The sequence below is a fragment of the Rhipicephalus microplus genome, chromosome X (assembly GCF_043290135.1).
Source record: "Rhipicephalus microplus isolate Deutch F79 chromosome X, USDA_Rmic, whole genome shotgun sequence".
Taxonomy (NCBI): Eukaryota; Metazoa; Arthropoda; class Arachnida; order Ixodida; family Ixodidae; genus Rhipicephalus; species Rhipicephalus microplus.
The window spans coordinates 370,156,738-370,173,037 of NC_134710.1; positions in this window are offsets into that span (position 1 = coordinate 370,156,738).

The window sequence follows — 16,300 nt, forward strand, 5'->3', positions numbered from 1 at the left end:
CATTTTGTACCACTTAGAGTCTGGCTCGGAACCCAGGGGTGATTTGGAACACAAGAATTAATGATACAGTAATGACCACAGCCCCGTAGCCAGAAGTTTTTGCAAGAGGAGGGGCGAGGAGAAGGTACCGATTGAAAGCCTTAAAAACACTTACTTTCATTGAATATTTTTGGCAAAACACCGCCCATTATTCCATTAGTATTGTGAGGGATGATTTGGCATATTCCCTGCCCCCTGGCTACGGGCCTGATCAGCCAAATCGTGTGCACAATACTTGAGTTCGGGTTCTCGGTGAGGACTATACGAAGCTCGATTGATTGATTGATACGTGGGGTTTAACATCCCAATCCCACCATATGATTATGAGAGACACCGTAGTGAAGGGCTCCAGAAATTTCAACCACCTGGGATTGTTTAACGTGTACCCAAATCTGAGCACACGAGCCTACAACATTTTCGCCTCCATCGAAAATGCAGCCGTTGCAGCTGGGATTAGATCCCACGACCTCCGGGTTAGCAGCCGAGTCACCTTAGCCAATTGACCTTAGCTACTAGACCGCCGCGGCGGGGCAACTACTATACGAAGCTCAAAAGTTAAGTTATGAAAGCAGATAATAATATATAGGGTTGCACATGCCAACATCATGATATGATTATGAAGGACGCTTGATGGTTCCGAAAATTCATAAGGTCTGGCTATGTTCACAGTAGTCCAGTGAAAGACATGTTTGAATGAAATGCACTTTTTTCTTGCCAATGAAACCATGAATCTCGTTTATTGATGCATATTTGTGCTTACTCCAAGGTAAACCTTCTTTCTCATCACTCAATATCTAAGTCTCTTCTGGGGAGTCTGAATTCCTCCATTTCATATTCTGCTAGCTGGCACAGAGTGCCAAATGCAGTAAAACATGGGCGGAATCTAAGGCATTCCCTCTATGATCAGCTGAGGTGCGCACAACGTCTCCTTCTAAGACGTCTTTGCAGCTAGCAATCTTTTTGGGGCATAATTGTTTAGTAAATTTAAATCATTTGTCACTTCTGAGATTCATGAATTCTAAGGTTCTTGCAAGGAAACCTTGCTGAAATTGGAAATGTGCTGAAGTGTGTAAGGCTTCAGAAGATACAAAATGTGTTCATTCCTTAGTGGGTAGAAAGAACACTTTTGTTCGCTTTAACTCTGGCTTCATAAAGAAGAACAGCCACAACGTAGCGTAATACACTGGGCAAGACCATTCTATTGGCACAAGGCATGGCCTCGGGACAACTTGTGATACAACTTGTGATTCTTCTTTTTTGGCTGCCAAGTTAACCAGTGTAGACTATTTTGCAAAATCTGCCATATTATCCTGAATTCAAACGAGTGTGAAAGGGCTTGAACTTCAGCATTTTATTTTTCCCTACACATGTCCTACTATTCTTAATGTTCATGTAATGTTTGCCTTCACATTCTGCATACACATGACTATGGCACCGATTAACCCTGAACGCTGAAGTGAGCACCAGATTGTGTGTGGGCTGCCACAGAGGCGTAGGCAGATTTTTTTTTTGCGGGCAGAAAATTAGAGGAGGGGCACCACTATGAGCTTAAGTGGGGCCTGGTCCGTGGATGTGATCGAGCGTCGTTTTGCACTCTGTATACTACGGGGGAAAATATTCAAAAAAAAAGGAGGGGGGGGGTGAGCCCGGTGTGCCAACCCCTGGCTTTCCCACTGGGCTGCATCAACGTTGTATGCCTCGCCCTACTAAGCACAAGATGTGTATGCATAGCCTCTTTCCACTGACTACAGGGTGAACATGGTGTGACATGTGGAGTTGAGATAGGGCATTGGCATGCTAATATTTTTGTTGTATCATCCTAAAATCACATATCAGTTATGCTGTACTAGTCCATCGAGCTGTTTCTTTCTGTCACCTGTGGTAGTAATTTACATGTAGCTGGTAGATCACTAATTGTTTTCTGCTGATAGTATGAAGTGTCTTTCATATTGCTCCTATAATACTGAAGCATCATTAGCAAATAGCAAGCCCTTCTTGAGTCAGCTTGATGAGACATTTTGTCTCTCTATGACAGTCTGTTGCCATATAGCAGAACAGGAATGACTCAACATACTCCTGAAGACCCCAAGAACATGATTACTTGCACTGTTATTACTTTTGTATTATGTAAAATGCTCTATCTATAGGTGTTGTTTCACTATAAAATTTTGCTTCAGAAAAACCACATTATTGAAAAAAACATCTGTTTTGATTTGCAGTAAGTATACCGTATTTACTCGCATAATAGGCGCACTTTTTTTTTCAGAAAATCCGGCTCGAAGTTAGGGGTGCGCCAATTACGCGGGGTAAAATTTTCGAAAATTTTTTCAACTCGGTTCTCGCGCTTTAAATCTGCACACTTGTCAAGTGAAAGGCGACTTTATTGTTTACGAAATAATTCAGCATAAAACAAAAGTACCTACGTACATTTTAATGAACAAGCGAGAGCCGTCAACTGCACACACACACGTAACATTTATTTACACAAAAGTCGTAGCTGTTCCTCCTTTTCCCTACTTGGAGTCTGAGTCGGAGATCACACATTCATCCTCGCCGAGCGGGGATTCGTTTTCGGTGTCCAAATCATCCGCACCCCACAACATGTCATCCTCACTCGCATCCAGTGCGTTCGAGATGCCCGTCTTCTTGAAGCTTTTCCTGACGACTTCGTCGGAGATCGCCTGCCACGCTTCCACGATCCAAGCGCACAGCATTTCCACAGGCGGCCTCTTAATCTTACCACCTGTAGTCAGCTGATGTTGTCCTCCAGCCATCCAGGTGGTGTACAGCCTTCGAACATTGTCCTTGAAAGGTTTATTCAAGGACACGTCCAAAGGGTGCAGTATCGATGTGAGGCCACCCGGAATCACTGCCAGATCTGTGCGCAGCTCCTTTAGCTCTTCTCGTACGCGGTCTACTAGGTGCCCACGAAAACTGTCCAGGACAAGCATGGACGGCAACAACAGACCACCCGGTCGCCGACCCCAGACTGTTTTCACCCAATCCACCATGAGTTCCGCGCTCATCCAGCCTTTTTCCTGGACTCGGACGTAGATGCCTTGAGGGAATTTTGCCTTTGGGAGCGTCTTACGTTTAAAAATAACGTAAGGCGATAGCTTACGCCCATCCGCTGTCACCGCCAGCATTACGGTGCATCGTTGTTTATGAGCGCCAGACGTTCTGCCGATGACGCTCCGTGCACCTTTCTCCTCCACTATCGTGTTCCACGGCATATCAAAGCAAAGGGGGGTCTGATCAGCGTTGCCAATCTGGGACAAAATGAAGTCTTTCTGCTGTCGGAGCTTTATAACAAAACTGTGGAAGTCCACCACTTTGTCCTCATATGCTGCGGGCAAGCACTGGCACAAGGTGGTACGCCTTCGCAGTGCGAGGCCATGGCGCCGCATGAAACGAGTTGTCCATCCGGAGCTGGCTTTGAACTCTTTTGCTTCGATGCCCTGCGCTCGGGCTATTCTGCGCGCCTCAGTCTGCACAATATCCAACGACACAGCACAGCTGTCTTGTCGTAGCTCCCGTATATGCCGGACCAGTTGCTCTTCGACGTTCGGATACCTGCCGGTCTTGGCACCGCGGAAAGCCCGTCGTGTCTTCTTCGTCGCCTTAAGTTTTTCTTCTTGGTCCCTCCAGTACCGAATAGTGGTTTCTCCAACGCCGAAATGCCTGCTTGCAGCCCGGTTGCCATGCTACAGCGCGTACTGCACTGCCTTGAGTTTAAACCCAGCCGTGTAGCTCGCGTACTTCCCCATGGTGGAACCAAAGTTCAATACACGACCACAACATACGCACACCGCTTGCAAAATGGCGTTTCTTTCTTTTTCTCTGATGGTGGTGATGGCGATCGAGCCCCCGGCGTTGTACACGTGACCTCCAAAAAGCACGACGATTTCGGGGGTATCAGTAATTGATGGAACAGCCTTTTTTTTGCTCTTGGACGCTTTTTTTTCAACTTTTATTTCGACAAACACGTTGGTTAGGTCGTTGCACTTTGAATTTTTTTTATTTGCTCGTCGATTTGCCTTCTTTTTTTCTTCAGGGTACGGGGACCGCGTTCCAACTGTACCGCTGAGGGGTAGAATCGTTTCTGATCACGGCCAAGTTCGGGGTGCGCCTATTATGCACGGAATTAAAAAAAATCGAATTCTCGCAACCAAACTAGGGGTGCGCCTATTTGGCGAGTGCTTCGATTATGCGAGTAAATACGGTATATTTTGCTCTCTTCCCTAGCCTTGAACCACACTATCGCACCATCCTTAAACAAATTCAATATTGATTTTATTACTGCTTTTTAATGTTATTACTGTGAGAAAAATAACTACTGTGAGAAAAATATTATCCTCTCAACCTGTACAACGTGCTGGCGGGTTGTAAGGTTAACATTTCTACGCACATCAGCTTCAAATGGCACATCTCATCATTTTTCGCATTCACATTTGCTGGCGTTATTGAATTGCATAATAAAAATTGAACCTCGAGCAAACACATAGTACCGTTATAACATAATGTCATGCAGAAAGCAAAGGAGCGTACAGTACTGGTGCCCCAAAGGAAAGTTCAATACTCTACCGCAAAGTGCCCGACAGACTGGTGATGTGAGCCGATATACTTCACGCTGTTGGGCTTTCAGGAATAATGGCACACCACACAGTTTTGTAATCATGCGTGGTGAATGAATCACAAATCGAACTCTTGAGTATGCCAGCTTTGATTATGGCAAAAAATACTTTGAAGTTGATGAACGGGCGGACAATGCTGAACAGCCGCCCAGGCCAAAAAGCGGATGCATTTCACTGACAATATATCAAACAAGAGCACGCTTACCTCCCTGTGGCAGAATCTGTTTCTCCATCGTCGTCGGTCCATTTCACTAGATAGAGATATTTGGAATTGAAATCTTGGTGGTTACGCGGTTCAAAATCTTTTACATATCCTACTGGGAAAGTATGAAGTTGTTTATCGTCCTCGTAGCAAACTCTGACATGGATAATCATCACGCGATCTTCAATAACAACAGTCACACGCGGGCAGTGGACTTACACTTGTGCACTTCAGCTGGTTACACAGAAAGAAAAAACCAGAAAAAAAACTAGTTTGTGAAAACCATGGTGAAAACCCAGCTATACTTGGGCTGACCGCAGCTACGCATCTCACAGTTTATTTACAAACATCTGATGATTCACTATTTGTTAGAAATGCTGAAAACTTAGAAACATTTTCTATTATTTTAGTTTTATATTGAATGTTTAATATTGTGCCGTTTTAATCATTGCTTTGTAGGCTGGCTGCAGCGTGCACGCAGTCGCAATACGGCTGTTGGGTGGCCATCTGGAAGCGGTTTGTTTTCTGTCCTTTGTATCCTATAGTGAAATAAGCCGTGTCAGCTTGTTGCTTCGATGCATTGCAATGAAGCACCGTCCAAAGAAGAGGAAGAAAGGACACTACAAGACTTACTCGAATCCTAAATCGCAATTCCTGCTACCAAGAACCTCTTCACGCGCTTGCTTGGATAGCGGAAGTCTGAATATTTTTCAACATGGATGGGTACTTTCAATCGAAGCTTTTGCTTGATTAGGGCCCTGTTGATCATATTGGTGGTTGTTCAAATCAAGGTACATGGTGCTTACCAAGTGAGATTGTTGCACAATGTTTTACAATCTCTGTTTTTTTTACCACCCTTCAAGCCCTGGCTGCGATCGAATGTACTCGGACGTGCGGAGTTGCTCTTTTTAATCATCGCGTCTTTTTTCACCAAGAAAGCGCAGTAGTTGAAACATAAACCCCATTTTCTTCTAGGACACCAGCACAAGCAGGCCTATTTTATGTGATGATGAAGACAGTGACATAGAAAGGACAGATAAACCAAGTCAAACTTCGTCAGTGAAGAGCTCGGAAAGTAATAGTGACAGCCCCGAATCCGAACGTTCGGAAAGGTATGAAGATTTTGCCTTCATCCAATGTGTCTTGGAATAAAATTCTTTTTTCCTACAATAGTGGTATCTTGCATAATTTTTGTTTTGTGGATATTTTTAAAAATCATTCTTCTTTCAAAATAGTGTTTATTAGAGGTAAAATTGGATAATAAATGAAACACCATTGGGCACCAATGAGGTGTAAATGGGGCACCATTAACACCTCAGTTGAACTCCACTAGGCCAACACCACCTAAATACTCAAAGCCTCACTACGCCGCCGTGACATCATGGAGGTGAGATCGGCCTGGCAGTCGGCTTCACAGTGCTGAAACGGTATTGAGTTCGCTAACTGTCGTTTCCCATGCAAACAGCGCCGTGAATTTAGCCCTTTCAGTCCCGGTGTACACAAATAGAGATGCCAAATTCAATGGCACGTCACGTACTGCGTGTTTCATTATATGCTTTAAACACTTACTGACAAACTCGTGCAGGCCTCCTGAGTGGACAGTTAGCGATTATTTAACTTAATTTTATTGCGTATTGCTGCAGAGGATCACTTTGCTGGATGCAATACCATGTTCAACGATGCTTCCACGTGACGCAATCCAAGACCAACGTGAAAAATATTTTTGTTCTTCGCTCAAAACAAGTGTAACCAAAAAACAAACAATGTATGTATTTCGGGCTTAATAGAGGATTTTTTTATGCAAGTACTGAAGCTGACTCGTGGCAGAATGATTAAATAATTAGTTATGCACTTATTAAATTTATTTGCCATAAGTCAGTGTAAAATTGTTTTACTTCATTTTTTTTTACTTGGAATGTAATACGGAGTGGCTTGGAATTATGCCACGTGAATTTGACGTGTTTCTGACAGTGCGCCGTAATTCGCGACTGAAGGGGTTAGAGTTACCCTCAGCATCGGTTCTTTTTTTTTGCAATAGGCTTTAAATATAACATAATTCAATAATCTTGTCTTCTTTCTGATGCGCAAAGTCAGCTTCCATGGATCAGTGGCTATCGGCATGCAAACCCACTATCCCATTTTTTTTTTCAGGCATTTATCTAAACAAGTCTAAGCTTTTTTTTGCTCTTTCCTGACAATCGTTACTGGTGGGGAATTTAGTAAACACAGGTATGCTGACTGATATTTCGAGATTGGATGCATAAAGTATTTCAAACTGGACTTATGCAGCAATATCTAGTAAGACATATATAAATACAAACGAAAGTCAATTTTTTCATTCATTCATTTCTTTAATACATCCTTCAATACCTCAAAATGAACATGGCATACCAGTATCTACAAACAAATCATTTCACGTGCAGACAAACAGTACAATTACATTACAATATATGCTGGTCTGCATTTGCAGCCAAAGATCAAGGTAGCTGTGCTTTTAGCTTTCGCTTTTTTTCTTGCTTACTTGCCATAAGCTTGTCATTGTTCTGTTTGCACAGATTGCTTAACAAAACATTTGCAGCAGCACTAAGAATATACTTCATGACGTGCTTCATAAATTTTCTTGCTTGCAATAGCGTTACGCCAATAGAATATTTGGAAAGCAGCACAATTTAAGTTGTTGATACAAAGCGAGGAGTGGTTACAATGAATTTACGCAGATTAACAAACGGGCTAGATATACAATAGGCACTTTTTAATATGTTTGTGTGTTGTTTTTATTATGTTCATTATGCAATAAGCCTTTTAGAAAGCAATAATTGTTATCTTCCGCAGAACTTGCTTGGTAAAACTGAGTCGTCACCGATATAAGTGTTGTAACAGCGTTACTTATACATTGGTTTCTCATGAAACGATTGAGCGCATGTAGGCTCATATGAGGAACACTGTGTTCTGCACATTGTAGGGACTGCCGATAAAACGAGCATATGATTTAATTGCAGTTTTGATAATTCTCTCTTTCTAGTTCGCCAGTAGCCACATATGGTGTAATGTAGCTCAAAACGCTGCTTGAGTGAGAAGCTAGGTGGATCGTGCTCCTGTCCATTGTTGGCCGGTTTTTCGGACGGGGGAGGAGGCGGCCCAGCGTACATGAAAGCACGTGCGCGATGCGAACCCCATCCCTCTTGAAGATCCGCGCCAACGTCTCGCTGAGTCCATGAACGTATGGAACCGGTACGCGTTTCGGGGGGCTGCCGATTGAGGTTGAATGACGTTTCCCATCCTCTGTTGCTCTGCGCGGCGGGTGGCCACTCGCATGAAGTTTTTTGGATATTCGTTTTTTTCTGAGGTCAGCAATTACGCGGGCCTCTTCTTTCTTTCGCTCCGGGTCATTAGACCATAGGTTCCTGGCTCCCTCGAGTAGCGTGGTAACACCGAGGCCTTGTGGCAGGCAAGGTGGGAAGAATCAAATTGAAGGTAGCGGCCAGTGTGCTTTGGCTTCCTATGAACGGAGAACTCCAGGCCGTTGCGCTTTCTTGCCACCTGGACGTCAAGAAAGTGCAGGCAGTGGTCGCTCTCACACTCGGTCGTGAATTGTATGGCTGGGTGCACGGAATTCAGGTGTTGTGTGAAGTTTTCAACTTCAGACGTCTTAATAACGCAAAAACAATCGTCCATATAACGCAGAAAACGCTTGGGTCGCGGCGAGAAGAAGCTGAGTGCTTTTTCTTCTATGTACTCCATGGTCAGGTTTGCCATCGTGATTGAGATGGAAGCTCCCATCGCGTTTCCGCTGTTCTGCCTGAAAATAGTTCCTTTGTAGGAGAAGTACGTGCTGGAGAGGCAGTACTCGACTAGTGGTCAGAGCTCGTCAACCGCCAAAGGAGTCCTTTCACTCAGTCTTGCGTCCTGCTCGAGCGCAGAACGGGCAGAAGAGACAGCTAAGGGAACTGGCACGTCGGTAAACAATGACACGACGTCCAATGAGACCATGCTCTCGTCATAACCGATGCTCGCAGCTGACGCTAGCTGCACGAAGTGGCTGGCGTCGCGGACATCAGTTGGTGTCTTCCGGGTTAGTGGGGTGAAGATTTGGTGTAGGAAATTTGAAAGGGTTCGGCATGGGGAGGAAGTGAAGTCTACAATCGGTCGTAGGGGGACCTAAGCTTCTGAAGTTTTGGTAGTCCATAAAAACTCGGCGCGGATCCGTTACGGCAGATTAGTCGCTGGTAAAGTGTTCTGAAATCCGGGTATTGCTTGAAAATTTCCGCGAGTAGCTTGTTTAGCTGTGTCTGGGTTCGCTTGGTTGGAACCAACTCGGTTCCGAAACGTCGGGTCTCTTAAAGAGTTTTGGTTGGAGCCTATATCATCTCCCAGTTTCATACCCAACCAGACAGACTTCTGTCAAATGTTTACATTCATTGTCGAAGTTTGCTGTACTTTTTCATTGCCACAGTCATATGGATGAATGTTGTGGGCACTACAGAAATATTAGAAACCTAGAGGGCCAAGTTCATTCCTACTACGTTCCCATGAGTCTGCTGTGGCGCACTTGCAAAAAAGAGGGAGAGGGAAATTTTTCAAAGCAAGGTATTATTGTAAGCATTTAGTGGAAATGCAAGCTGCCAAATCAAAACTTAGCAGAAAGCTCTAGAAAGGTGTTTATTCAAAGGTAAACTAGACGTGATACCGACACATGCAGTTTCCTTCAACTATAAAATTTTGCCCAGAGCAGCTGTTACTCACTTCTTCCTTTCGCCTCGCATGATAACTGGGTGATTCTTCAGCTTCACCTTCAAGAGTTGAACGTGATAGCAATATACTGACTCTACTGGGTACCGATTTCAAAATGGCTTGTGGCAGTGAAACTTTTGCATATTGCTGCAGTCTGTGTAATGGGTAGCATGCTTTAAATCAGGGGCATGCATCAAAATATTTTCTTGATATCGTATATCTCGTGAAAAGTAAGCATAAATGAGGGACAACATCTGCACTTGAAATTTCAACAACATAAGCAAGGACAGCCCAATGGAGAAAGAAGTGGTTGATGCATGCGGTAAAGTAAGCTTTACCGAAGCAGATCACAGCGTTTTTAAGGCTCATAAGAGGCCCAACTGCAGTTGCTGAGGACCGCACAGCCTTCCTCTGCCCAACTTGAGAAGTAATACCCTGTGCCACTCGCTTTGGTCTTTCAATCCCAAAATACCTGTTGACGTAATCACGGAATGATGCCTTCATGAGACAGTGTTTTCCCACTTTTCGAAAACACTCTCATAAGTCAGTATGAAAAGTATGTGTCCCACTTCTTTTCTGTAAACTGCCGGCTTGATTTTGATGGCATTATTTCACGTGTATTGAAGGAGATCAGCGTCATTCTGAAAAACAGAGGGAACCACTCTCTGGCAGAAAAGACGCGGATGATGTCTTTGCAGTTTATATCAATATACCACAGCCAGTTTTTATGTCACCGTTTCAAGACTACAGAAGGACCTACAGAGAGTTGCATTGACAAGATGTCAGAATGGGCTTATTGTCAGTGAAACATGTGGCACACGAAAACGACACAGAATGAGAAAGACGACATGCTTATGTGCTTTCATGCGCATTGTCACGCCTTCTTGTTTAGACCAGATCTATTTCGCGCACCACCGATTCTCATGATGGAAGGGTTAAATTTTTTTTTGTTCTTGCTTTCGCAAGTGGGAAATTGATTTTTAACTGTTTTTGTTTACTTATAGAAACAAATCGATCCTCAAATACTTCACTTCTGCTGTCTTGCATTATAAGTGCACTGTCTTGGGGAATGTGAGCAATGCCTTCAGCTAGGCCCTACCCTCTACGATATATATATATATATATATATATATATATATATATATATATATATATATATATATATATATACATATATATATATATATATATATATATATATATATATATATATATATATATATATATATATATATATATATATATTTATTGGTAGTACGCGTTGAGCGTTGAGTCCGCGACGCGTTAATTGAAAAAACGAACACAGGTCAAGCGCTCAGCGATCCGAATCCGAGCTATCACGAGCACGAACCACAGTCCTCTTCCTCGTCTTTTGCTGGCACTGATAATTGTCCCCTGTCCATTCTACAAATCACACCTCCGCGGAAAAGGAGCCATCCTGGCGACCTAACGCACAGGTACGACTGGTGGGTCATAGTAAGGCTTCAGTCGGTCGACGTGAACAGTCTCACGGCCACGATGGCGTCGGTCTGTGGATGACTGTACGGGCTCGACAATATAGTTTACCGGGGATGCTTGACGCAGGATGCGGTAGGGGCATTCGTACTTAGGCAGCAGCTTGAAGAAAGGCCTGGAGCTGAGGAGGCAACGCGAAGCCACACCAATGTTCCAGGCGAATATGACTGGGGATGCAGGTTGGCGTCATGGCGGTCCTTTTGGTGTGCTTGGTTTTCGGTGGTTAATGAATGTGCTAGCTGCCTGCATTCTTCCGCATAGGTTGCGACTTCTGAGAGAGTTGCAGACTGTAATATATCCGGGTGATACAACAGAACGGTATCCATAAATCAGGAGGGTTCACGGCCGTATAGACGAAAGAAGGAAGAAAATCCAGTAATGAACTGAGTGGCGCTGTTGTACGCATAGGTGACAAATGGTAGTATGGGGTCCCAGTTGGTGTGGTCAGCAGAAAAATGGACAGCATGTCACCTAATGTGCGATTGAAGCGTTCCGTCGTGCCATTAGTTTGGGGATGATACGCACTGGTTGTTCGATGAAGAACATTGCACTCACGCAGGAGGTCTTGTACGGCTTCTGAGAGGAACGTGCGTCCGCGGTCGCTGAGTAACTCGCGAGGAGCGCCATGGTGAAGAACAAGTTTGTGAAGAATAAATAAGCCGACTTCACGTGATATAGCCTATGGCAGCGGGGCAGTCTCAGCATACCGCGTCAGATGATCAATAGCGACAACCACCCAGCGATTCCCGTCAGGTGTGTATGGGAGTGGGCCCTGTGTGTCAATTCGGATGCGATCGAAAGGTGGGGATGGGCAGGGCCACGGCTGGAGAAGTCCAGTGACCGCATGCGGTGAACCCTTCCGGCGTTAACAATTTGAGCATGAACGCACGTATTGGCGGACAAATCGGTACTATATATATATATATATATATATATATATATATATATATATATATATATATATATATATATATATATATATATATTGTGGTAAAGCCTTTGAACAGTGGGTCGTCCTCTTCAGCGCCTTCTAGTGGGTCGCCCTTTTCATAAGAAGAAGAGCAGCTCGCGCAGAGAGTCGATCCCCGCATTGACTGTCGCTGTCGTTAATCATCGCTGAGTGTCCGCCAATAAACCGCTTAACAATTTGGTGGAGAGTGCTGAGAGTGCTCTGCCCTTCAAACACCTTCGGTCCGCATTCGATGCCCTTGGAGCTTCGATCCCGTACCGTGCCTCCAACCATGCACCCAGACGCCGCCCAGCAAACGCTTCCTCCTACGCCGACGCCATGTCCCGGTGTCCCCCGCATCCGCGACCCTCCTGTCTTCACCGGAGCGGATGGCACCGACGTCGAGGACTGGCTGGCTATGTACGAACGCGTGAGCGTCCCCAGCCATTGGGACGAGGCAGGTAAACTCGGCAACCTGTTTTTCTATCTCGCGGGTGTGGCCGGCATGTGGTACAACAACCACGCATCTCATTTCCCGACATGGTCCGCTTTTAAAACCGCTGTCGTCGACGTGTTCGGCCGCCCGGCCGTTCGTAAGCTGCAAGCTGAACAGCGTTTACGTGAACGAGCCCAGCAGACCGGCGAGTCCTTCACAAGTTATATCGAGGACATCCTTGACTTGTGCAAGAAAGTCGACCTGAACATGTCAGAGGCTGACAAAATCACGCATGTTCTAAAAGGCGTCGCCGACGATGCCTTCACCATGCTCCTGGCAAAGAACCCCCGCACTGTGGCAGAAGTCATCATGTTATGCCAAAGTTACGACGAGCTGCGGCGGCAGCGCTTGATGACCCGTCGCCCGCCACCACGCGATGCTGATCTCTCGGCCTTGTCAGCAGTTCCTGACCACGCAACCTTGCTCGCCGAAATCAAGTCGTTCGTGCGTGAGGAAGTTGCCCGCCAGGTCTCTCTACTGGCTTTTGCTTCCCCACAACATGCTCAACAGCCATCAAGTACACTTCTACCTCCGCTCCGCCGAGCCATTCAGCAGGAAATCGCGGAGGTCGTCCCTGAATACCACCAGCCGCCTCCTGCATCTGTGCCACTCAGCTACGCCCAAGTTGTTGCAAGGCCGCCCCCACCGATTTCTGCAACTGTTCCACTAAATTACACCGAAACCGTCGCGAGGCCCCAGGCCTTTGGAGAAACGGTCTCGCCTACATACGCCGGCGTCACCCACGTGCCCCGAGTGCCGCCTACCATGCACTCATATCAGCAGCCGGCTCGCCAGCGTTCTGCGACATGGATGCGACCCGCAAACCAATGGCGCACTGCAGACAATCGCCCCATCTGCTTTGCTTGTGGTTGCGTCGGTCATGTAGCACGCTATTGCAATCGTGTGCAGCAACCGCAAGTCGCCTTCAACTTTCCCAGGCAGTCAAGCCGCTCTTATGACCAACCGCCGCCAATGTCACCGTCGTCCCGCCCCGTTCCGTCTACTCGCCGTTCACCATCTCCACGACGTCGCTCACTGTCGCCAATGCGGCCACGTCCACTCGAGGGCGACCAGGAAAACTAGTCGTCGCAGTCCACGAGGCAAGGGCTGCGACGCTGCCGAACTGCGGAAGCCCTCAGGAAAGCCCGTCGAACGTGATAGACGTGCTTGTGGATGGCGTTCGTGCATATGCTCTTGTAGATACTGGAGCCGCCGTATCCGTGATGGACGAAAAACTTAGCCGATTACTGCGCAAAGTGACCACGCCGCTTTGTGGGCTCTCCCTCCGTACAGCCAGCGCACAAAGTATTCACCCTACGGCGATGTGCACAGCCCGCCTTATGATTCAGGACGTGATGTATGCGGTCGAATTCATCATAATTTCTTCATGCTCTCACGACGTCATCCTAGGATGGGATTTTCTCTCCCGCCACGACGCCGTCATTCATTGCGCACCAGCAGAAATAGAACTCACGCCATTCTCTTCTTTGACGCCGGCCGACAGTCCATCCGCTGCAAGCAAGTTACTCGTCAGAGACGACACTCAAGTGCCTGCAAACTCGTCCGTTGCGGTGTCGCTCTACTGCGCAAGCCTTTCTGACACCGCTGCACTCCTCTCGCCATCTCATCGTGTCTTCATAAAAAAAAGCTTGCAGGTTCCTTTCGCGACCGTGCAACTCACTCACGGCAGCACCACTATTTTTGTTGTGAACTCATCTCCGTACAGCGTTACGTTGGTGCGAGGGGAATGTCTCGGCAGCGTGGAACCCATCGAAGACGCGCAAGTTATGGATCAACCCGATGACATGCACTGCTCAAGTTCCTGTACGCTTGGTGCTGTTTCGACATCTGCTTCATCATCCGATGATATATTCGGTCCCTGCATACCCGACGACCTTACGCAGGGCCAGCGTTCCCAGCTTTTGGGCCTGTTGGAAGAATTCCGCTCTTCTTTCGATGTCGCTCAACCTTCTCTTGGCCGCACATCCACCGTTACGCATCGCATCGACACAGGCGCACAGCCACCGCTGCGGCAACGTCCATATCGCGTATCTCCCACAGAACGCCGTGTAATCAACGAGCAAGTCGACGACATGCTTCGCCGCGATGTTATTCGCCCCTCTAGCAGCCCCTGGGCATCTCCTGTCGTTCTCGGCACGAAGAAGGACGGTTCTGTGCGGTTCTGTGTGGACTACCGACGCCTCAACAAGATCACTCGTAAGGACGTGTATCCACTACCGCGGGTAGATGACGCGATTGACAGCCTGCAAGGAGCAGAATTCTTTTCATCCCTCGATTTGCGCTCAGGGTACTGGCAAGTACCTATGGCTGAGGACGCTCGACCGAAGACCGCTTTTGTCACTCCCGACGGCTTGTACGAGTTCAACGTTATGCCGTTTGGGCTGTGCAATGCGCCCGCCACCTTTGAGCGAGTGATGGATACAGTTCTGCGTGACCTAAAATGGCACACGTGCCTGTGCTACCTCGATGACGTCGTCGTTTTCGCTCCTGACTTCTCAACGCATCTTCAACGCCTTCGGCATGTTTTAACGCGTCTGAGCAACGCCAGTCTGCAACTGAACCTAAAGAAGTGCCAATTTGCAGCTCGGCAGCTGACAATACTCGGCTACGTCGTGTCCAAGGACGGAATTCTCCCTGATCCAGCCAAGCTTCGGGCCGTGACCGAGTTCCCCAAGCCGACATCCGTCAAGGAACTGCGCAGTTTCGTAGGACTGTGTTCCTACTTTCGGCGCTTCATTCGAAACTTCGCGACTATCATATCGCCGCTGACGAAGCTTCTCGGAAGTAACGGGCCTCTCCATTCGTGGTCATCACAGTGCGACGACGCTTTCAGAACACTTCGTCGTTTGTTGACGTCGCCTCCCATACTCCGCCACTACGACCCTACGGCCCCTACAGAGGTACACACGGATGCCAGTGGTGTCGGCCTCGGCGCTGTCCTTGCGCAGCGCAAACCAGGGTTCCCGGAATATGTCGTGGCGTACGCGAGCCGTACGCTTACTAAGGCCGAGACTAATTACACCGTCACCGAGAAGGAATGTTTGGCAATCGTCTGGGCCCTTACGAAGTTCCGACCCTATTTGTATGGTCGCCCATTTGATGTCGTCACCGACCACCACGCACTATGCTGGTTGTCGTCATTGAAAGATCCCTCAGGCCGTCTCGCCCGGTGGGCACTTCGCCTGCAAGACTATGACATCCGCGTGCTATACCGCAATGGAAGGCAACATGCTGACGCCGACGCCCTGTCGCGGTCTCCCTTGCCTGACGACAATGCCAACAACTCAGTGTATCACCTTGCCATTTCTTCGATTAGCATTCATGCCATTGCTACTGAACAGCGCAAGGATCAATGGATTGCCTCACTGATAGACTTGCTGACTGATCCATCCACTCCATCCACTCGCGCGTTGCGTCGTCAAGCCCACCATTTCGCCGTTCACGACGACCTCCTCCACCGACGCAATTACAACGGTGACGGCCGCCAGTGGCTACTAGTCATACCTCGCAGTCTGCGCTCTGACATATGCGAATTCTTTCATTCTGATCCGCAATGTGCGCACTCCGGGGTATCGAAGACTTACCACCGCATTCGCCAACGGTACCTTTGGCGCGGCATGTACCGCTATGTGCAGAAATTCGTTCGCTCGTGCATAGAATGTCAGCGCCGCAAAACTTCAACGCAATTGTCACCGGTAGGTCTGCAACCTCTA